This window comes from Hetaerina americana, unplaced genomic scaffold (genome assembly GCF_022747635.1).
Source record: "Hetaerina americana unplaced genomic scaffold, ioHetAmer1.1.p SCAF_4, whole genome shotgun sequence".
In the NCBI taxonomy this organism is placed as follows: Eukaryota; Metazoa; Arthropoda; class Insecta; order Odonata; family Calopterygidae; genus Hetaerina; species Hetaerina americana.
In genome coordinates this window covers 69885059-69903563 of record NW_027286985.1, presented here as the reverse complement: position 1 = coordinate 69903563, position 18505 = coordinate 69885059, and the positions used below count along the sequence as shown (strand labels likewise).

Sequence of the window (18505 nt, the reverse complement as noted above, 5' to 3'; positions counted from 1 at the left end):
CAACGACTTCGTATCGTTAGGTTGTCACAGCTGAGCAAATAATCGTTATCACTTGAAACCACAGAATAGCGAGCCATTGTCCCAAATGATTGTCCCAAATTTCGGCTATTTCCCCGCGATTTTTTCCCATCATCTTTGAAGAAATTCAACAATTCCGGAATTTTCTTTATTTCACCGAGTGTGAGTCGAACCAGAGGATTTGCGGGCACTGAAGACCTCATCTCAGCCTCCACAGTTGCATGGAATACCAGACGAATGAAACGGGGACCGCGAGGAGAGGATCTTACTCCAAAAGAAAGTTGGGGTGAAAGGACAAAGGGAAACGGCATCAGGAATCACTTCTCCATTTGAAACGGGAGACCATGAAGGCGGAAAAGGTAAGAGGAAGAGGACGGAAGAGGTGGATAACGTTTTAAGGTAAAGGAACGCGACGGAGGGATATCTCCGAGAGGACATTTCGGGGGGGATGGGGCGCACGGAAGACAAGTCGTAAATCCAATCTTCTTCGGGAATCAATAAGATGACTTATTTCCTACTATCCCACTTCCCAAGGGAATGCCTAAAGGGTCGAATGGGAGATGGATGATATATATATATATATATATATATATATATATATATATATATATATATATATATATATACATACATACATATATTTATATATATATACGATGATGAGAGAGAAAGAAGGAACGAGGGATGAAAACGCGGGGATGAAGTGAATGAACAAAGCGATTTCCGTGCCAGAACTAAAATTACCTTTTTTAGGAGAGATACCCAACCTTCCTCTGAAGAAGCTGGAATCCTCCACTTTTAAGTCTTAAATTTTTTCATCAAAGAACTTGATTGAGTTTTATGTGTTTATATATATATATACTAATTATATATATACATACTAATTATATATATACTACTGAATTTCCAATTCACTCAGCAATGCTTGCAGCCCCTTGGCTGACTGACATACTAAAGCTTGGTCATCAGCAAACCTAACTGATTTTACGACTTCCCCGCCCACTTTCATTCCTACCTCGAGTTCTTCCCATGCCTCTTTGATCATTTCTTCTGCGTACAGGTTGAACAGCAACGGTGATAATGGGCAACCCTGCCTTACACCCCTTCCTAACACTGCCCATCCTGACTCCCCGTTTCCCACCCTCACCTGGGCAGTCTGAGACATGTACAGATTGCGGATTAGCCTCCTTTCCCTCCAATCTATTCCTATTTTCTGCAATATACTCATTAGTTTTTCCCAATTTACTCTATCAAACGCTTTTTCGAAATCTACGAAACAGGCAAATACCTCCTGGTTGTGTTCTATATTCCTCTCGATTAATAATCTCATTACTGCAATGGCATCACGCGTACCTCTCCCCTTCCTAAACCCAAACTGATCATCCCCTAAGTAATCATTTGCCCTACTCTCTATCCTTTTGTTTATGATCCTGAGAACAACCTTAGCTGCGTGGGATATCAAACTAATTGTCCTATAGTCCTCACATGACGTGGCCTTTACCTTTTTCGGAATAGGAACTAAAACTGATCTCACAAAGTCTTCCGGCCAGATTCCCTCCTCATAAATACTACGGATCAGCCCATATAGCCTCTTCCTCCCACATTTTCCCAAGCATTTCAAAAGTTCCACGGGAATGTTATCTACCCCCACGGCCTTATTTAGTTTCATCTCCCTTAATGCCCTTTCTATCTATTGTCTAGTATGCCTGGACCTAAGCTATCTTCCTCTACGTCATGTTCCTTTTCAATGTCTAACTTTGTTGGTCTAAGCTCTTTACTATACAGGTCTTCTACATATTCCTTCCATCTCTCTTGGATCTTTCCTGCGTCAACTATTACCTTACCGGCCTTATCTCTAACTGCTATCGTTGATCTCCCTTTCTTACTTCCCGATAAAGATTTAACTATGCTGTAAAGCGCACCGATTTCCCCCTTCCTCTGCAGACTTTCCATATTCTCGCACTGCGTCTTCCACCATGCTTCCTTTGCTTTATTTGTTGCCCGCCTCAATTTATTGTTCAATTCTTTGTACTTCATTTTGCCTAATTCTGTATTTATATTGTTCCATTTTCGCCGCTCATCCATTTTTGTAATAATCTCATCCGTGATCCATGGTTTACGAGTCCTTTTAGCGTTAACGGTTCCAATAGTGTCTTTTGCGGCTTTAGACAATCCTTTTTTGATCATTTCCCATTTTTCTTCGATAGTAATAAGCCCTTTACCATCCTCCATTATTTTCTCTACCGCATGTTTGTATTCCTTCCTTTTGAACCCATTTAATGCTTCTACATTCCATTTTCTAACTCGCCGCCCCTGCCTTATCTTTTTGAAACGTACGCTACATTTCATAACAACTAAATTGTGGTCTGAGTCCGCATCCGCTCCCGGAAAGCTGTGGGAATTTATCACACTGTTCCTAAACCTGTGTCTAACCAGGATATAATCTAGCTGATATCTTCCTGAGTCACCTGGCATTTTCCATGTATACCTGCGTCTTTTGTGGTGTCTGAACCAAGTGTTGGTGAAAACTAACCCCTGTCTCCTGCAGAACTCAACTGCTTTCTCCCCGCGGTCATTCCTCGTGCCTAAACCGTAGTCCCCCACCTCATCACCATCTCTTCCTTCGCCTACTGTCACATTCCAATCCCCCATCACTATCAAATGTTTCCATGCAGGAACACATGCAATCATGTCCTCTAACTGATCGTATATCCTATCGACCTCTTCTTCCTTATGGTTGCTCGGTGGCATGTATACCTGGATAATAACTAAGTTCGTCGGTTCTGCTTTTATCTCCACTAGTAGTATTCTATCCGTTACCTGCTCTATGTTGACTACGCTTCTTCCTACCTCTTCATTTAATACTATGGCGACCCCTCGTTGGATCTCGTCCCCACCGCTGTATATTATTCTATACTTATCACTCCAGTAATCCCCGCTATCTTTCCATCTCACCTCGCATAGACCTAAAATATCTATATTTCCCCTTTCCATCTCTCGCTTAACATTCTCCAATTTCCCCGTCCTCATCATTGTCCTAACATTCCACGTTCCTATTCTAACTAATTTTGTCTTCTTATCCTGCGTCTTCTGTCCTGCTGCTGCCGGTTTTCCCTTGCAAGGGTTTCGTGGGATGACGACCGCGGAAGCCTTGCCTCCCCCGCTGCCGGGCACGACACACGGCCGATTGGGCCGAGCCCCGTGGTTGCCAGGACTCAAAATATCTCTATTGTCCATCACATTGTTCTTGGGAATGATAATTGAGGTGGTTTCCCGTTGCCTTCCTCAATAGTGTTTTTAACGTGACACCATCACTTACTGGCCGCCCCACTGGGGTCAGACGCCATTGCAGCCGCCTCACTGAGGAACAGACGCTGCGTGGACTACCTTTCGTCTGGCTCCTAACCTTCGACCTATCTGGCATGGGTGACCCTACCTTATATACCTTACCTTACCTTATATATATATATATATATATATATATATATATATATATATATATATATATATATATATATGTATATGTATATATAACACTTGTGAAAGTCTCAGGGACTTGAATAATAATGTATAAAAGTTAGCATTCGTGGATACAGACACAACTACAGAAACACAAAAAAAAGAAAAGAAACTCAACAGGTTTCGAATTTTCGGTAGTCCAAGCCACCTTTCTCACCCAAGGAAGAGAAGGACGGAACTCTTCTTTTCTGTCCTTCTCTTCCTTGGGAAAGGTGGCTTGGACCACCGAAAATTGGAAACTTATCGAGTTTATTTTCTTCTTTTTGTGTCCCTGTGCTTTTGTGTGTCCACTAGTGCTAGCTTTTATACGTTATGCATACAAATATATGTATACATATAAATATACAATATATATCATATATATATATATAAAATATATATATGTGTATGTATATATATATATATATATATAATATATATGTATATATATATGTATGTATATATATGTATATATACATTCAAACACGAAATCCCGCCAAACGGCGAATAAATACTCATATATACAGAAACAGATATAAGGAAAAGGGATAGGAACACACATAAAGGACGAACACAATAGAGGTGGGGAAGACGGAATCGAACGGATCACAAGAGTAAAAATATTTCCTTGACCGGGACTCGAACCTCGGATCTTTCCACTTGCCGGGCGGATGCTCTTAACCACTTGAGCTATCGAGGAAACGAAATTTACCCTGAGATCCGTGGGTCTAATATGTCGCCAAGCGCCCCGATTCTTTAGCCAAGAGATGGCGTTAGGGGGCTGTTTCACCCACCAAAGGAGAAATAGACAATACACAAGAGGAAAGGACAGTGGGTTAGAATTCATACAACATCATACAGGAAAGGAACAGTGCGTTTCGTGGCACGCTTAGCCAGAAGAAAGAGATGAGCCACATTGGCCAAATACACATTCAAACACGAAATCCCGCCAAACGGCGAATAAATACTCATATATACAGAAACAGATATAAGGAAAAGGGATAGGAACACACATAAAGGACGAACACAATAGAGGTGGGGAAGGCGGAATCGAACGGATCACAAGATAATAATATTTCGTCCCGGTCAAGGAAATATTTTTACTCTGTTTCTGTATATATATATATATATATATATATATATATATATATATATATATATATATATACACACACACATACATACACGTACATACATACGAGGTTCGATTCAGGAAATTTTTCTTTAGCTTGGAATACGCAACCTTCCACCTTCCCCACTAATCTTCTTTTCGTCTTTTAAGGGTTACTTCTTGCACTGTGATGAAGGTGTCTGGGGCCACCGAAATATATCTTCAGTCGGTTTTTAATATGTTATTAATCCTTTTATATATTTTTTTGAGGAACTATCTGCATATAACGGTGTGAATTGGACATTATATATTTTACATATTTAAACATTCACATGCACCCAAATAGGAAGAAGAGGTCCTCTCCAGGTATCGAAACGTTTGTGAGTTTCACGTTTATCTTTCCCTTTCTCTTCCATGTAAACTATTAAAAAAAGAAACGGAGGTGAAGTGGGGTATGGGACAAAGCTGAGCAATAAAGAAGACTGGAGAGGGATCCTTTAAGAGCAGTTTAAGAGGTAAAAGTGAGGTGGGAATGCGAAACGAAATCCCTCTGGCTCTCTAATTCCCCTTCCTCCCAATATCCTCCTCTTAATCCCTCCCCCACCGCGGGCATTATTCTCTCTCCGGATGAAGATTATTCGGGAAAAGAATTGAAGTTTTAGAAAAGAGAAATAAAGGGGTTCGGAGCGATCGGAAATCGACCGCCGTTCTTCCGCAAAATTAGCGATTATTCCCCACTCCACTCACCAATACGCTGAATGCCGGCAATTCATTTATGCTTTGGATTGATTTTACAGCGATGGATGAGGGAAGGGTTATATTTCATCCGCTTGAGGAATCTCGCTGAGATGGGCCCTTTTCATAATTTTTCTCGGAGAAAATTCACAAACCCTCCTTACTGGTCGGGTGTGGCGGAAGGGGGACCCTGATTCTGATGAACCCTAGAGTTCAGGTTGCGTGAGGGATGATAGGGCCAGGGTTTGGTTACCTTAGGAAAAAATATGGTGAATGTCTGGGTGAAACCCGCAATTAGGTAAGCATATTGTTTTCTCGTAATGATGAGAGCGCAGGGAATAAAATCTGTATCAAAGGTGGGCACAACTGACAACCGGGAATTTAAATTAATAAATGACATTTTGCGGAAATGTATTGGTCATAATAGTATAAAATCGCTACATATTCGTTTGCAGGCATATATATTGATAAATAAGCAAGAATGGGTGACCCTCCTTAAAGAACCATCCATGCCAGATGGACAGAAATCATACCATAAGTGTAGTCTGTGCAGCGTACGCTCTTCGACAAGTTGACTGCAAAGGCGTCTGACCTCAATCCGACGGCAATTTATAATGATTAAGTCATTTTAAAAACACTTTAGAGAAAGGCAGAATGGTACCACCTCAGTTGTTTCTCGTACGATGGGCGCAAATTGGAAAGTATGAAGAAAGTCCTTGGTAGCCAAAATATATAGAAACTGCGTGGATCATTAATGGTATTTATATTACTTTCAAATGAAAAATGGAAAGAAAATAGAACCAATAATAAAAATATGTAGCAATCGTATAAGGGTGCAACTTCTCGACAACACTATTCAACTTATATCCAGGAGATGAAACAAAAGAAGCGCCAGAGTAGGTCATCACAAGTGCGAAGGTATGTGACGAAAAAGTTAATATGTTCCGGGTCGCAGATGGCATCGCATAACTAAGAGAGAACCTGCAAGCAACTCTGAATTACGTGGACGAAATATTTCGGATACATAATATGAGCGTCTGCAACATGAAAACTAAATTCATTGAGTTTTGAAGAGAGAAGTTCAATCCACAATCACAATTCGAGGTGTGAAATTAGAGAAAGTGGAATCCTTCATGTACATAATAACTTGGAATGGAAGGAGTTCGAACGACATCAAGCGAAGAGCTCAAGCTGCTCAAAGAACCTTAGGTTTCAAAAGAGGAAGCTGTTCAAAACAAAGTTGGTATGGAGAATGGCACTCTTGGTTCAAAGATATTGAACATTTGAAGAATAGAAACCTTTGAAACGTGGTGTTAGAGGACAATGGTGCAAAGTAAATAGACGGAAAATGTGAGGAACGAAGACTTATGAAGAAGAGGAGAGGACCATAGGGAGAACTCTGCTGCAATGAAGAACTAGATGGATATGGCACACCCCGAGGCACACTGAATTAGTTATAAACATAATAATAAAAGGGAAAATTGAAGGGAATATCCTAGGAGGAAGACCAAGACTCCTTTCCCTGTGCCCCTTGTGGAGTTCCAGGAAGGGGTTAATTTTTGCGAAGCGATAACCACAGCGAAATATGATACAGCTCGCTTGAAGCTGAGAGTTCCAAGAAGTACCTCCACCTGGAGTCGAACCCGGGTCCTTCGGTCAGTTACCCAACCCTCTGCCCGCTGGACTACACCTTTTTGGTGTTCCTTAAGGTTTTACTTTTGAGGCGTTCAAAATCACGAACAAGATACGAGTATGTCCTACTGTCTGTGGTGTACCGTGGGCACCTATATTGTGCTAGGGTAAAATAGTTCTTCTTACGTGTATCAGTTTTTTCGGCAGTAATTTCCCCTTCTTGCAGTGGTCTCGTCCACCAATGTATTGCAGAATTTTGGTTCTTGAGCCTACTTTTTTGACCTCTTAAATTGAGGTACTTCTCAGACAGGGCTATCAACACTTGCCGTAGAGCCCGAATACGTAATTTCGTACAGTTTCCCAAGAATGCCAACCCCTCCATTTGAACGGGAAGTTCAAAGGCGCGCTTTCGCATTCGTTGAGGAGCTTGAAAGGCCAATAGGGGAGCAGGGACGCAGTACACTACCTGCAGTGAGGGTGACCGCGAGCCTACGGTGCTGAAGAGGGTAGGGGAGTAGATCTGTGTGGGCGGAGGAAGAGAAAGTGGTGACACGCCAGTCGAAATATTATGGTCTCTGTCTTTCACGGCCTGCCCCAGCACAGGAGCACTGAGTACCTTCCAGCGATATCTTTAATTAATATCCCAATTCCTCTATGATTAAGAGTTGATTGATCTCATAGCCCAAAACTCAAGTTTAAGTGCGTATAAAAAAATTAAATCCTTTGATTCTTATATTTTTCTTTTTTTAATTAAATATTACGCTATTATTCCTCGTGTAGATGAAATTAAAACATATCAATGACTTCTGAAACGACATACATGAGAGAGATAGATATTTTAATGAAATACTTTTAGAATGGAAGATATTTCAGTGTAATACTAGCAAAAATATGAACGTAATTTTACAAATTAAAAATTTAATTTAGGCCGTTTAAGTTATCTTAGCTGGAAATATGCTTCCCCAAGGTTGCTTTATAAAATTAACCACGACAGTATTTAAATCTTATCAATTCTACTTTCAATTTTGGGATTATTCTTACGTTGATAAACTGAATGCCTCAGAGGTGATAAAATTCATACTACCATATATGGCTGCGTAGATTTTCGCGGCGGTGGCTTGAAGAATTCTGCATGTCCGGGTTTTCACCGCGTTGTTGTCGGCTTCAAACAACAACGCGGTGAAAACCCGGACATGCAGAATTCTTCATACTACCATGACAAACATTATAAAAATAACGACATAAACTCGGGAACATTGCTGAATGAGAGATGAACAAAAAAATCTTTGGAGGCTAACGCTTAGTTAGTTTAACATGAAAAACAGGAAATTTAAAAAGAATGAAAAGTACTTGTTGAAATACTTTTAAAAACCGTTAAACAAGAACTAAGATAAAGTTACAATCGTAAACAGCAATAAATAACAGAAAGTTACAATAAAAAATTCGCAGTCGGTAGGATTCGAACCTACGCTCCCAGAGGGAATCTGATTTCTAGTCAGACGCCTTAACCACTCGGCCACGACTGCTAGCTGCGACTTCAGGGAGTTCTATAAATATTATTTAGTTTGCGGTCGGACACGCTATTCTGATCCATCATTGTTCTAGGGGAAAACTTTACTGGATGGTGCTCACGTTCTGGCGACGGCTTGCAGGATAATACGTGTACATGCATAGATGCAAATCTACAAGGGCGTGTCGAACCAAGCTAATCAGCGATAGCATAGCGAATAGGATAACAAAGCCGCACAAAGGACTATTCTGAAAGGAAAAGGAGCCGAGAAATGTTAGTCGCCGTTCACTTCAGCGTACTCATGCTAAATATTTTGCGGAAATATCGCATTTTGTACCGTTATATTTCATTCTTCACCATGACCTGCGGAGCAGTTCTTGTGAACACCTTACTTTTTTCTGCCTTGAACTTTCCAAGATGAAAGACCTTCACCGAGTCACGGCCTAACTTGTTTTCTTTCTACACAGGATACTCAGTCCAATTCAGTAAAAATCAATTTCAACGTTTATTTTAATTTATTGTTTTAGCATTCGCAAAATCCGAGAAACACAGCACCTGCTGGAAAACATGTTAAAGTTTTCGTGAAATCGGGTGATTTTATTTTTATATTTTTGTTAGCTATTATCTCCAATAAATTTCGATTGGCCGTGCTGACGATGGCCAAAGGCTTTGGCAGGTGAAGTAACAGGGGTCGTTTTGAACGTGCGCTCGGCAAAACGCACACACCATTAGTATCCATAGCATCTGTAGGTGAAAGACCGAACTAAGGAGAATGAGAAGTTTTCTTTCTACATCTCATCTACATTATACCCCGCAAGGGTGTGCGGCGGGGGTGCTAGGTCACCACCCGAAAAAGAGAACAAAACCACATGCAAAATCAACACATCCATGCAAACCTATATCCACAGTGGCGTTTGCATTTATGCAAAAACCCTTTCTACTCACACGCATCCAAATACATATACTATCAACTAACAAAAAATTGCACCTTCGGTTGTAGTAAACACTCATCCAATAACGTGCAAGCTAGTATTTGAAAAGTTAATTGAAAATTTTAATTTTTTGAGAAGTTAATTAAAAGTAAAATTTAAAAAATTTGAAGGCGAAATTCCATTACCACATGGGAATGCGACATGCAATTGTATCCTCCGCCAAGGACACATGTCTTCTTTCAACACCAATGTGAGACAAGAGAGTATTTTCACAATGATTTTATATGACCACCGTTAGGGTCAATTGCATGAAATATCAATAAAAATATATATGGGCTTGCACCATTTTCATTTACCCTAAAGTTTAAAACTAAAGTGCTCTATACGAACATCTCAAATGATTTTTTGTATTTTTCCCTTCTATAATGACCCTGTGGGGAACAATCTTAGCAATTCACTCGCGTTCGATCTTTGCATAAATCTTCGAAAGTCGCCTAGCACTTAAGTATGGGTCTTAAATGGCACAATATTTTCATGAAAAGCTATATGTAAATGCAGTTTTAGAAAATAGTATAAGTTGAATCCTCCTTTTGGTAGTGTCGACCCATAAACAAAATTATCTCATTTTTACGAAATATTAACATTTTAATAAGGGGCTTCCTTTATTTAAATAACTATTTTCGCAAAATCTAGTTTATCTAAGATAATTTTTCAAAATAATTTCTACATGAATATCTTTTTATATCAATTCGAAACTTTCAATCATAGAAAACGCCGTCCGAGCTACAGACTGCCAAAAGAAATTCTATTTCGGTAACATTACCGAATTCTTTTCTATGACTTTCTTTTTTATAGATGTTTCAAAAATTATCAATGTATTTGAGCTAGGGTTAATGTTTTATGTTCAAGGCATTGTGTAACTGCCACTTTGTTTTCATTGTATGTAAAAAAAAAAGAAAAGAAAAAAAAAGTTTTCTTTTGAAAAGAAAAGTTAAGAAAAAAAAGGACAAAAAGAAAATTATATATATATCCAATGAAAAAAAATATATATTAAAAAAAACAGAACAAAAGAGAAAAAAAAATATCTTATATAGACAATAATTAGACCAGAATCTTATGTTAATTTTAAGTTTTTAGATTGATAAATGTTTTTCCGTCCTGTTGACGTGTTTTTGGGCAAAATGTCTCGGCCCTTAGAATTAAGCTAATTTTAGTCCTTCCTTTAAGATAAGGCCAATTGCCAACCCACTAGAAGTCTTTCTTTCAATATCTCCTTCACTAACACTGGAAAGGTACACGTTCGTCATTTACACATTCGATCGCCATTTATTTCCCTGTGCACACTGCACATACACTGCCGCTGAAGGGGTGGACGTTGTCACACCGAAGCAGCGTCAAAACTGAGGGCAAATGCCCATTCATTAGGGGATCTGGTCTGGTCTGGTCGGGCAGATGTAAACAGTCTCTTTCCAAATAAGAAAGTATTTTGTAGGACAACTTTTGAAATTATGAACATTTTAAGATCGTGGGGATCGAGATTAGTGCGGTGGCTAACGTACTGGCTTCCCACCCTGAGGGCGCGGGTTCAAATCCCGGCGGTGTTGAATATTTTTCAGAGGTATCTCGATCCCTACTTGAGGTGCCTTGTGGAGGGCACTTTAAGTGAGTACGCCGTCCGTCGGATGGGACGTTAAACTGCGGACCCCTTGGCGCCTTTCGTAAAGTGTAGGCTAATGCCGACGCCGGGTTTCTCTCCACCCTTCATTCTTTCCTGTCCATCCCCTATGGCGCAAATGACCTTAGCTGTCGGTCGCCTCCCCTAAAAACTACTACTACTAAGATCGTAATACTGTCAAAACGCTTCGCAGATGATTGAATTTTGCTATTTAAAGTCACATTACCCTTAATAAATTTAAAAAGTGGAAAAGGTTTTCGGCTTTTTTTCATTCATTTCAATTGGTCAATGCTGTCATATTGTGGTAGCAGAGAGAAATTACCCAAAACAGACTTCATAGAAGTGTATTCAAGATTGGTGCATCATTTGTTAGCGTCAAAGATTGTGTTTAATATCTGATCATGCTGATTTTACAAGTTTGGCTGACAGACAGACGTGACTTGACAATTTTACTAGGAAAATATAATCGACAATCGACGTAATGGGAACTGCTTCCTCTTTTTCGTGCTAAGGAAATCCATATGCAGATATGCCTCCTCAAATTCTAATAGAATGGTATGCTGTCGCATATTTTGTCCTTTTACAGTTAATTAATTTAGTTTTTCAACACACCATTACACGGAGTTATTAGACTGGCCAGTATTGAGCCAAATCATCATTATTTTTTGCCTAAAATACTGTTGAATTGCCTGAATTGGCGAATAAGAATGGTACATTTTTTACAACTGGAAATGGCCCTCAAATTTAATTTTCGTTGAATAAAACTCGTTTCAGGTAGCAATACTAACTTCTGTGTCTTAGTAGGCATGAAAAGAAAAACCTCACTAATTAAAAAATATTGGGAAGCCTACCATTCAATTGTATTTACGGATAAATCATCTAAGACCCATGAGATACGAATGGAAGAAAAAAACTTGAACTCAAAGAATCTACAGAAAATCATTCTATTTCCTTTCCCCTCCAAGTGAGCACAACTAAAAACCTTGGCACACGAACACACATTCAGGACCACCTCCATGGAGATATGATATAACTGTGAGTCTATGACATTAATTCTCCGGCGATTTATTTCATGGTTCATTAGTACGAATATTTTATGGTAGGTTATTATATGTTGCGGCCTAGTAGTATTCACATAAACGGAAAGAATCTGGCTTGGGTTTTGATCCCGGGAGGGTTTTTCTCCATTATTATTAAAACCAGTAATCTATTGACTATGGGTACGTATTTGATGGAACTTGGCAATACACACCACTGCACCCATAGGCCTTTATTAACATGAAATTAAATCTTTCAACCCCATACTACATATTAGAATAACTCATTCTTAAGCTCTGGATGCTTTCTACTTCCCTTACTTTCATACAAATAACCTATGTTTGTTCTCCCTCCACCTGGCTCTCACAGAATTCTCCCCTCTGATACAGTTTTCAACATGCCATTGCCCTTCGATTTATTCTGCAACCGTTTGTCCCGTCTCCTTCGAATTTCTCCCAAACCGACCGACATGTCCGAAACCGAAGTGTCCGAGCCATACAAATCTACGCTCCACATTAAATGTTTCATTAGTATTTTATTTATGTCACTAGTTAAGGTGCCCGTCATGATCTACTACCTCTTTGCAAAGGTGTCCACAACTAACACAGTTCTCCTTTTTACGTACTAAAACAACTCTGCCCATCCTACTCCAAAATACTGACTAAATAGCTGAACTGTGCTAGGTCATGTCTCCTTATTTTCATGTTTATCGTATCCTTCCTATTTACAGAAAATCTCATTGTCTTAGATTTTGATTCAACGATATTAGGCTCAAAATTGTAAAATTGTATCTTGAGGAATTTCTCAACTTCGATCTTTTATAATTATTTCTCATTCCATAACTGTCACCCTGATGGGCTAAGTAATGACTGTTTTCCGCGAAAGATATCAGGAGAAATCATTTCGACTATCCCCATTCTGCGCCTTAAAACTTATCTCGAAATTCAGCCATAGCACCTTGCTGCAATTTTGTTTAACTGGTCCCTCTCATATATCTATAAATGAAAAATGCATATTCAAACGCGAAATTTCGCTTTTTGATCAGCTTTTCAGTAATCGGCACCTCGATACCGTTCAGATTTATAATAATTTCGGAGGAATATAAAGGTAATATGCGTGACCTTGAGGAATATAATCAATATGGGTTCATTATAAACCAATTCCCAGTGTAATGTAGCGACCACAGCGGATTGTACAATACATTGACATGGATAGTGAAGTTACTGTTCATTATTTCCAATCGCCATGTACAATAAGGAGTCAAAAGTGCTATAGGATAGCTCAAAATTCACTAGTTATGCATGTTTACATTCATCATTCAATGAGAAACGCATATAAAAGTGAAAGAAGATGGGACTCAGCCACAACTGTGGATAGCTCCTACGCTATTCGACAGTCTATTGGAACTTCAATATCGCTTCTGCTGAGCTGAGGCTAATTCCGAGGATATCAATCATGGGACAGTAGCCTTAAAAACTTAGGTGGGAGAAAAACCAGATGTGCACGACAATGAACCAGCTGCTGCTTCGAAGAAATGACAGAGTGTAATGTGCTCACTCACTCAATAGGGGACTATTGACTCAAAAATATCTGGCAACCGCGCCCAAGCGAAACACAGTTACGTGGGCGTTACCTATCCATGACAGTCTCGATTTACTAGACCACGTCGGAACGAGGTGGTTCGACCTCAACTCATCAGGAAGAGGCTTCATTTGTATCGAGCGACACATATACGGCACATAGACTGAGTAAGCCAATCCAAAGAGTTTTCCCAGTGACAATGTCAGTTGTTTACAGAGGCCTTTCAAGGATTGCAGAGCAGGAGTGCGCATGGATACGAAACGAAGGAAGGAGATTAAGTAAGGAAGTCGGTTCGAGAGATTCCTGGGCGAGCTTCGAAGAAGCACAAGGGAGGATAGGGGGGCGGGAAGGAATAGGAAGAGGAAAGAATTTTCGGATTCCTACAACACTCATTGTGTGGCGTCGTAGGAATAGAGAAATCCGATCATCCGGGTTTTCTCTTTTTTACGACGCAGGCACTTCTGTTATCATACTCTTATTTATTTATTTTAGTACCCTGCAAGCCACCGCTCGGGTGCTCCCTTATCGTTCGAGGAAAAAATGGCATCTTAAATCTATATATTCTACACTTAATCTCTATAATTTTATTGGCATGGTCTCGCCTACCGTAGTACGATGGGGGTAATAATAAGTTTTCAACATCAATATGAAATCTAAGACTCGTGCAATCGCAAATGAAGCCTAACTAGCAAAAGATAACATTACACTTTTAACCTTCTCGTCACATATCTGTTTTATTTATGTACCCTACAAGCCACCGCTAGGGTGTATGGCAGGGGGTGAATATACACCAGACTAATTTTGCCACGACAATGACCCTACCGCTGCCGGACAGCATTATTCTGACCTTTCATCGTTCGTGGAAAAAATGACAACTCTAATCCATCTGTATCATTCGCACTTTATCTCTATAATTTTAGTGACGTGGTCTCGCCTACTGTGGCACGATGGGAGTAATAATAAATTTCAACATCACTGCTTAAAGAGACATCCTCCCAATGTATGCAAGATATTTAATCCAGAATTTAACATTCGCTCTGTGAGTGCTTCCCAGCATAGCTTCTCTAATATTTTAGATAAGCTGCTAAGTTATGTTATCTTGAAACATTTAGCATTCACATACGCATTAAATTAATCATTTTCTACATCTTACTCCGAAATCTGCCGATGGAAGTCTGGCAGGGGGGTTCTACGAATCCAGCAATTAAAAAGGGATGTAACTATCGATCATTAGTGTTCCGCAGTTTTATTTTCTCACTCTACGAGAACTTTTAATTTTTTTTTCAGCATTTTCGTGAATGGTTCCCTCCCAACAACAGCCATGGTGTGTGGGAGGGGATCATTCCACTACGGGGATCCCCTCGGAAATCAGATCCTTCGGCATAGGGTCCCAAATACTTGTAGCGGGTTGGGTCTGACTATACAACACGAAGTAACAACTCTAATTAAATTTTTCATTCGGATATTCATGTCGACTAGAGAATTCATTCCCCGAGCATTTGTTTGTAATTTTTGCGGCCGTCGATGCTACGTTGCTGACTCACTCCCAGGAAAGACCATTTTAACTTCAAGGTGAATAACATGTTCAAGACAAACAATCCATTAAGACAAAAAAGAAACTGCAGCAATTCATCACGGCGCTTTCCTTTGCGCCGAAAATGTCAATGCCAACTCGCAGCGAGTTTTGCAATACTGCTCAGGATGAATAACTGATCGAAGCACTTTTCCACTTATTTGTTTTTATTTTACGACCGAGTTTCGATGTATTACATCAATATATCGAAACCCGGTCGTAAAATTAAAATAAAATTATTAAAATAAGTGGATAAGTGCTTCAGTCAGTTATTCATTACGTTCGACTTCCACCACATCATGCCTCAAGCTACTCAACGGCTCAGGATATTGAGTGGGTAAGCGTTTCGGAAATACTTCCAGGCATTCCCCGCCGGTAGCTAAGAAGCATTTCGTTCGCAATACCATGCATCCGTGGTTACGAACTAATTGGGCAGTCCATCGTTTAAGGAAGGTTTTGTATGGTCACCTGATAAATACGGCTGAATTTCGAAGCCTCGTCTAACAAGACAGTATACACTAAAATAAACCCTCCAATTCCTCAGCAAATCAATGCCTATTAATCTCTAACTGCCTTCATGATTCCAAAGAAACTGCGGGAGATGCTGCAACAGTAACTTTTTAACAGAGTCATCCACTAATGTGCATTTCAATGCAACAATTTCAGAGTGCAAAAATCATTCGCCTTGACTGTGGCGTACGACTACGAATGCCTGTGACATTGTATGTACGGTATTCCGTCACAACATCTTGTTCCTTTAGATCCCCAAAAATTGCAGTGCCTTCATGATGCCTAATATTCCCATCCTTTTCCAGCCTCCTCGTTTGCCCAAAATTATCCCCTCTATGATAGTCTTCAGCATTATATAACCAATCAAAAAGCTCTTCCTACAACTTTCCTGCCTCCTTTGGATTCTTCCCAACAATCCCCTCTCCGGCCCCACCATCGCGAGCCCATTCTCGTTCGTACACCAGGCAGCTAGATTTAACGACCAATCACGAACAAAATCTTCGACTTCGAAAGCATACACCTCCAAAACCATCAAAGGTCTAGTTGCATGTCATTCCACTTAGTCCACATTCCACTTGCACATGTGTCGATATAGATTTCCACCAACAATGGCATGGCATATACATTTTGTCAACCTTGTTCTTGATAATTAATTATCAATCCGTATATTGATCCCTGCGAACACTCACTTAGCCTATCCATCACATTGGTTGCGGTTTGCGGGTAATCCTGCTGGGAGAAGAAAAAAAAAAGTTCCTTTCGTTGGTCAACATCTTGCGACGACCAAGAGAGTTGGTCATGCTGAGTGACTTGCACAATCACTAAAGGTTCACGATGGAAGAAAAAAATGACCCAGCAATGAAATTGGAGATCTTTCATCCTTGAAGAAAAAAAAATGATCTGGAGAAAAATTCATGCAGGTCAAGGAGACTTGGATAAAAAACAATAAGCGAACCCACCCGATTTACAAAGCAGTGCAACAATGGACATTGGTCCCTTTGCCTTGGTTTACCACAGTTCCATCGCCCCCTCGACAATAAAGATGGAGAGGCAGTCAGGGGGAGAGTTCGTCGTTGAGGAGAGTGAAGCCATACACACCTTCGAAAAATGCCGGTGACGGTGTCTTAAAAGGCGGCGTCTCCTCTATTGCAATGACCAACTGGCGAAGCAAAGGCCGGGGAGTGGCCGAGTGAGTTACATTTCATGTAAATCAGCATAAATAGATACGATGACATCGAGTCTGTCTCATACAATACCACAATGAGTGAGATTCCAAAAGTCATCGATTGCTATTGTAATAATAAAAACTTCGTTGCAATTTTCCACGATTAAAACTTTATTTCGACCATGGCTTCAATACACTGTATCATCCTCAGGTCCTGATGATGATACAGTGTATCGAAACCATGGTCGAAATAAAGTTTTAATTGTGGAAAATTGCGACGAAGTTTTTATTATGTCTCGATCCCACAGCATCACGCCTGACTCTTCACTTTTCGTTGCTATTGTAATTTTCAGCTATTTCGTCATGCGATATCAGTTACCAATAACAGGAATAAAAACATTTAACCTTTCCATCTATTTGTCTAACTTAATCCGTGAAGCACAATATTCCATGATTTTGCGAATTTAATATGGATTTATTTCCTTCGATTAATAGCCAAAAATATAAAAATCGTATTAAAGATGGAACCGAAGGTATGAAAAACTCTTTTTACGGTTATGATGGTACGACTGACGACCTTTATTAAATGAAGGACCTGAAAGAAATGTTAAAATGCTCGTTAACATTCTCTGTATTGGGGGAAAGTAGAATTGTGTCGGCACATTTCGTACTTAAGTGAAAATTGATGGTGTTTTTATATAAACAACTCTTTAAGTAAAAAGTATGACCATTAGGTAATTTTCAAAAGTCAGTCGTAAAAACATGATTGCGTATTAATTTGAGAATCAATCTAAAAATCACACGCACAATAACATATAACAGGCACTGTTTGGGACGGGTCCAGAGTCGTAACCGTAATAAATCGTAATCATTACCTTTGAATGAAAGTCAGCCTAATTGAATAGACTAATGGATTGAATGGTTGCACCATTAGCAACACCTGCTTCACTCTGCGAAAGATTTCGCAAAAATTCTCATTTTTTTCTTTTGATATCACGTTTAAATGTCATTATACGTATCTCTATTACTTTAGTCTTAGATTACGAAAACGTGCTCATAGTTGGGCGTAGAATTTACTAATTTCACTCACCTCACCATGGTGAAGGGAAATCATAATTCGTAGCAATTTTAGTTATATTTGTCTGCATCTGGACATTTCAACATAATTTACCCTGGCCCACTAAACTCAACAGAACGTTTTGACATTGCAAATTTTAGTATTTTTTTAGTACTTAGCAAACCGCAGCTTGGATGTGTGGTAGGGAGTGAATACACACTCAACTAATTTTGACCCAAATATTTTTCCCCTACCGAGGTTTGACAGCGTTATTCTTATCCCTTATCGCTACACTTAATCTCTATAATTTGATTAACATGGTGTCTCCTTCCGTACCGTCCGATGGGATTTCTAATACATTTTCAAAATTGTTTACTAACACGAAAGTACATACACCTGAATTCTAAAATCCAAAACGGGAGATTTGAGTGGAACTGCCATTCATTCAAGCACAAGTTATCTGAGGTATC

The 18505-nt window shown here is 39.6% G+C and overlaps 1 protein-coding gene and 1 non-coding gene across 4 annotated transcripts in view; both read right to left on the bottom strand.

Moving 5' to 3' along the window:
- Window positions 1-18505, bottom strand: part of DAT (Sodium-dependent dopamine transporter) — a 208858-nt gene that overhangs the window by 53271 nt on the left and 137082 nt on the right. The gene's annotated exons all lie outside the window — the stretch shown is intronic.
- TRNAS-AGA (transfer RNA serine (anticodon AGA)) lies at window positions 8439-8520 on the bottom strand. Its single transcript has one exon. It is a non-coding gene; the product is annotated as a tRNA-Ser (tRNA).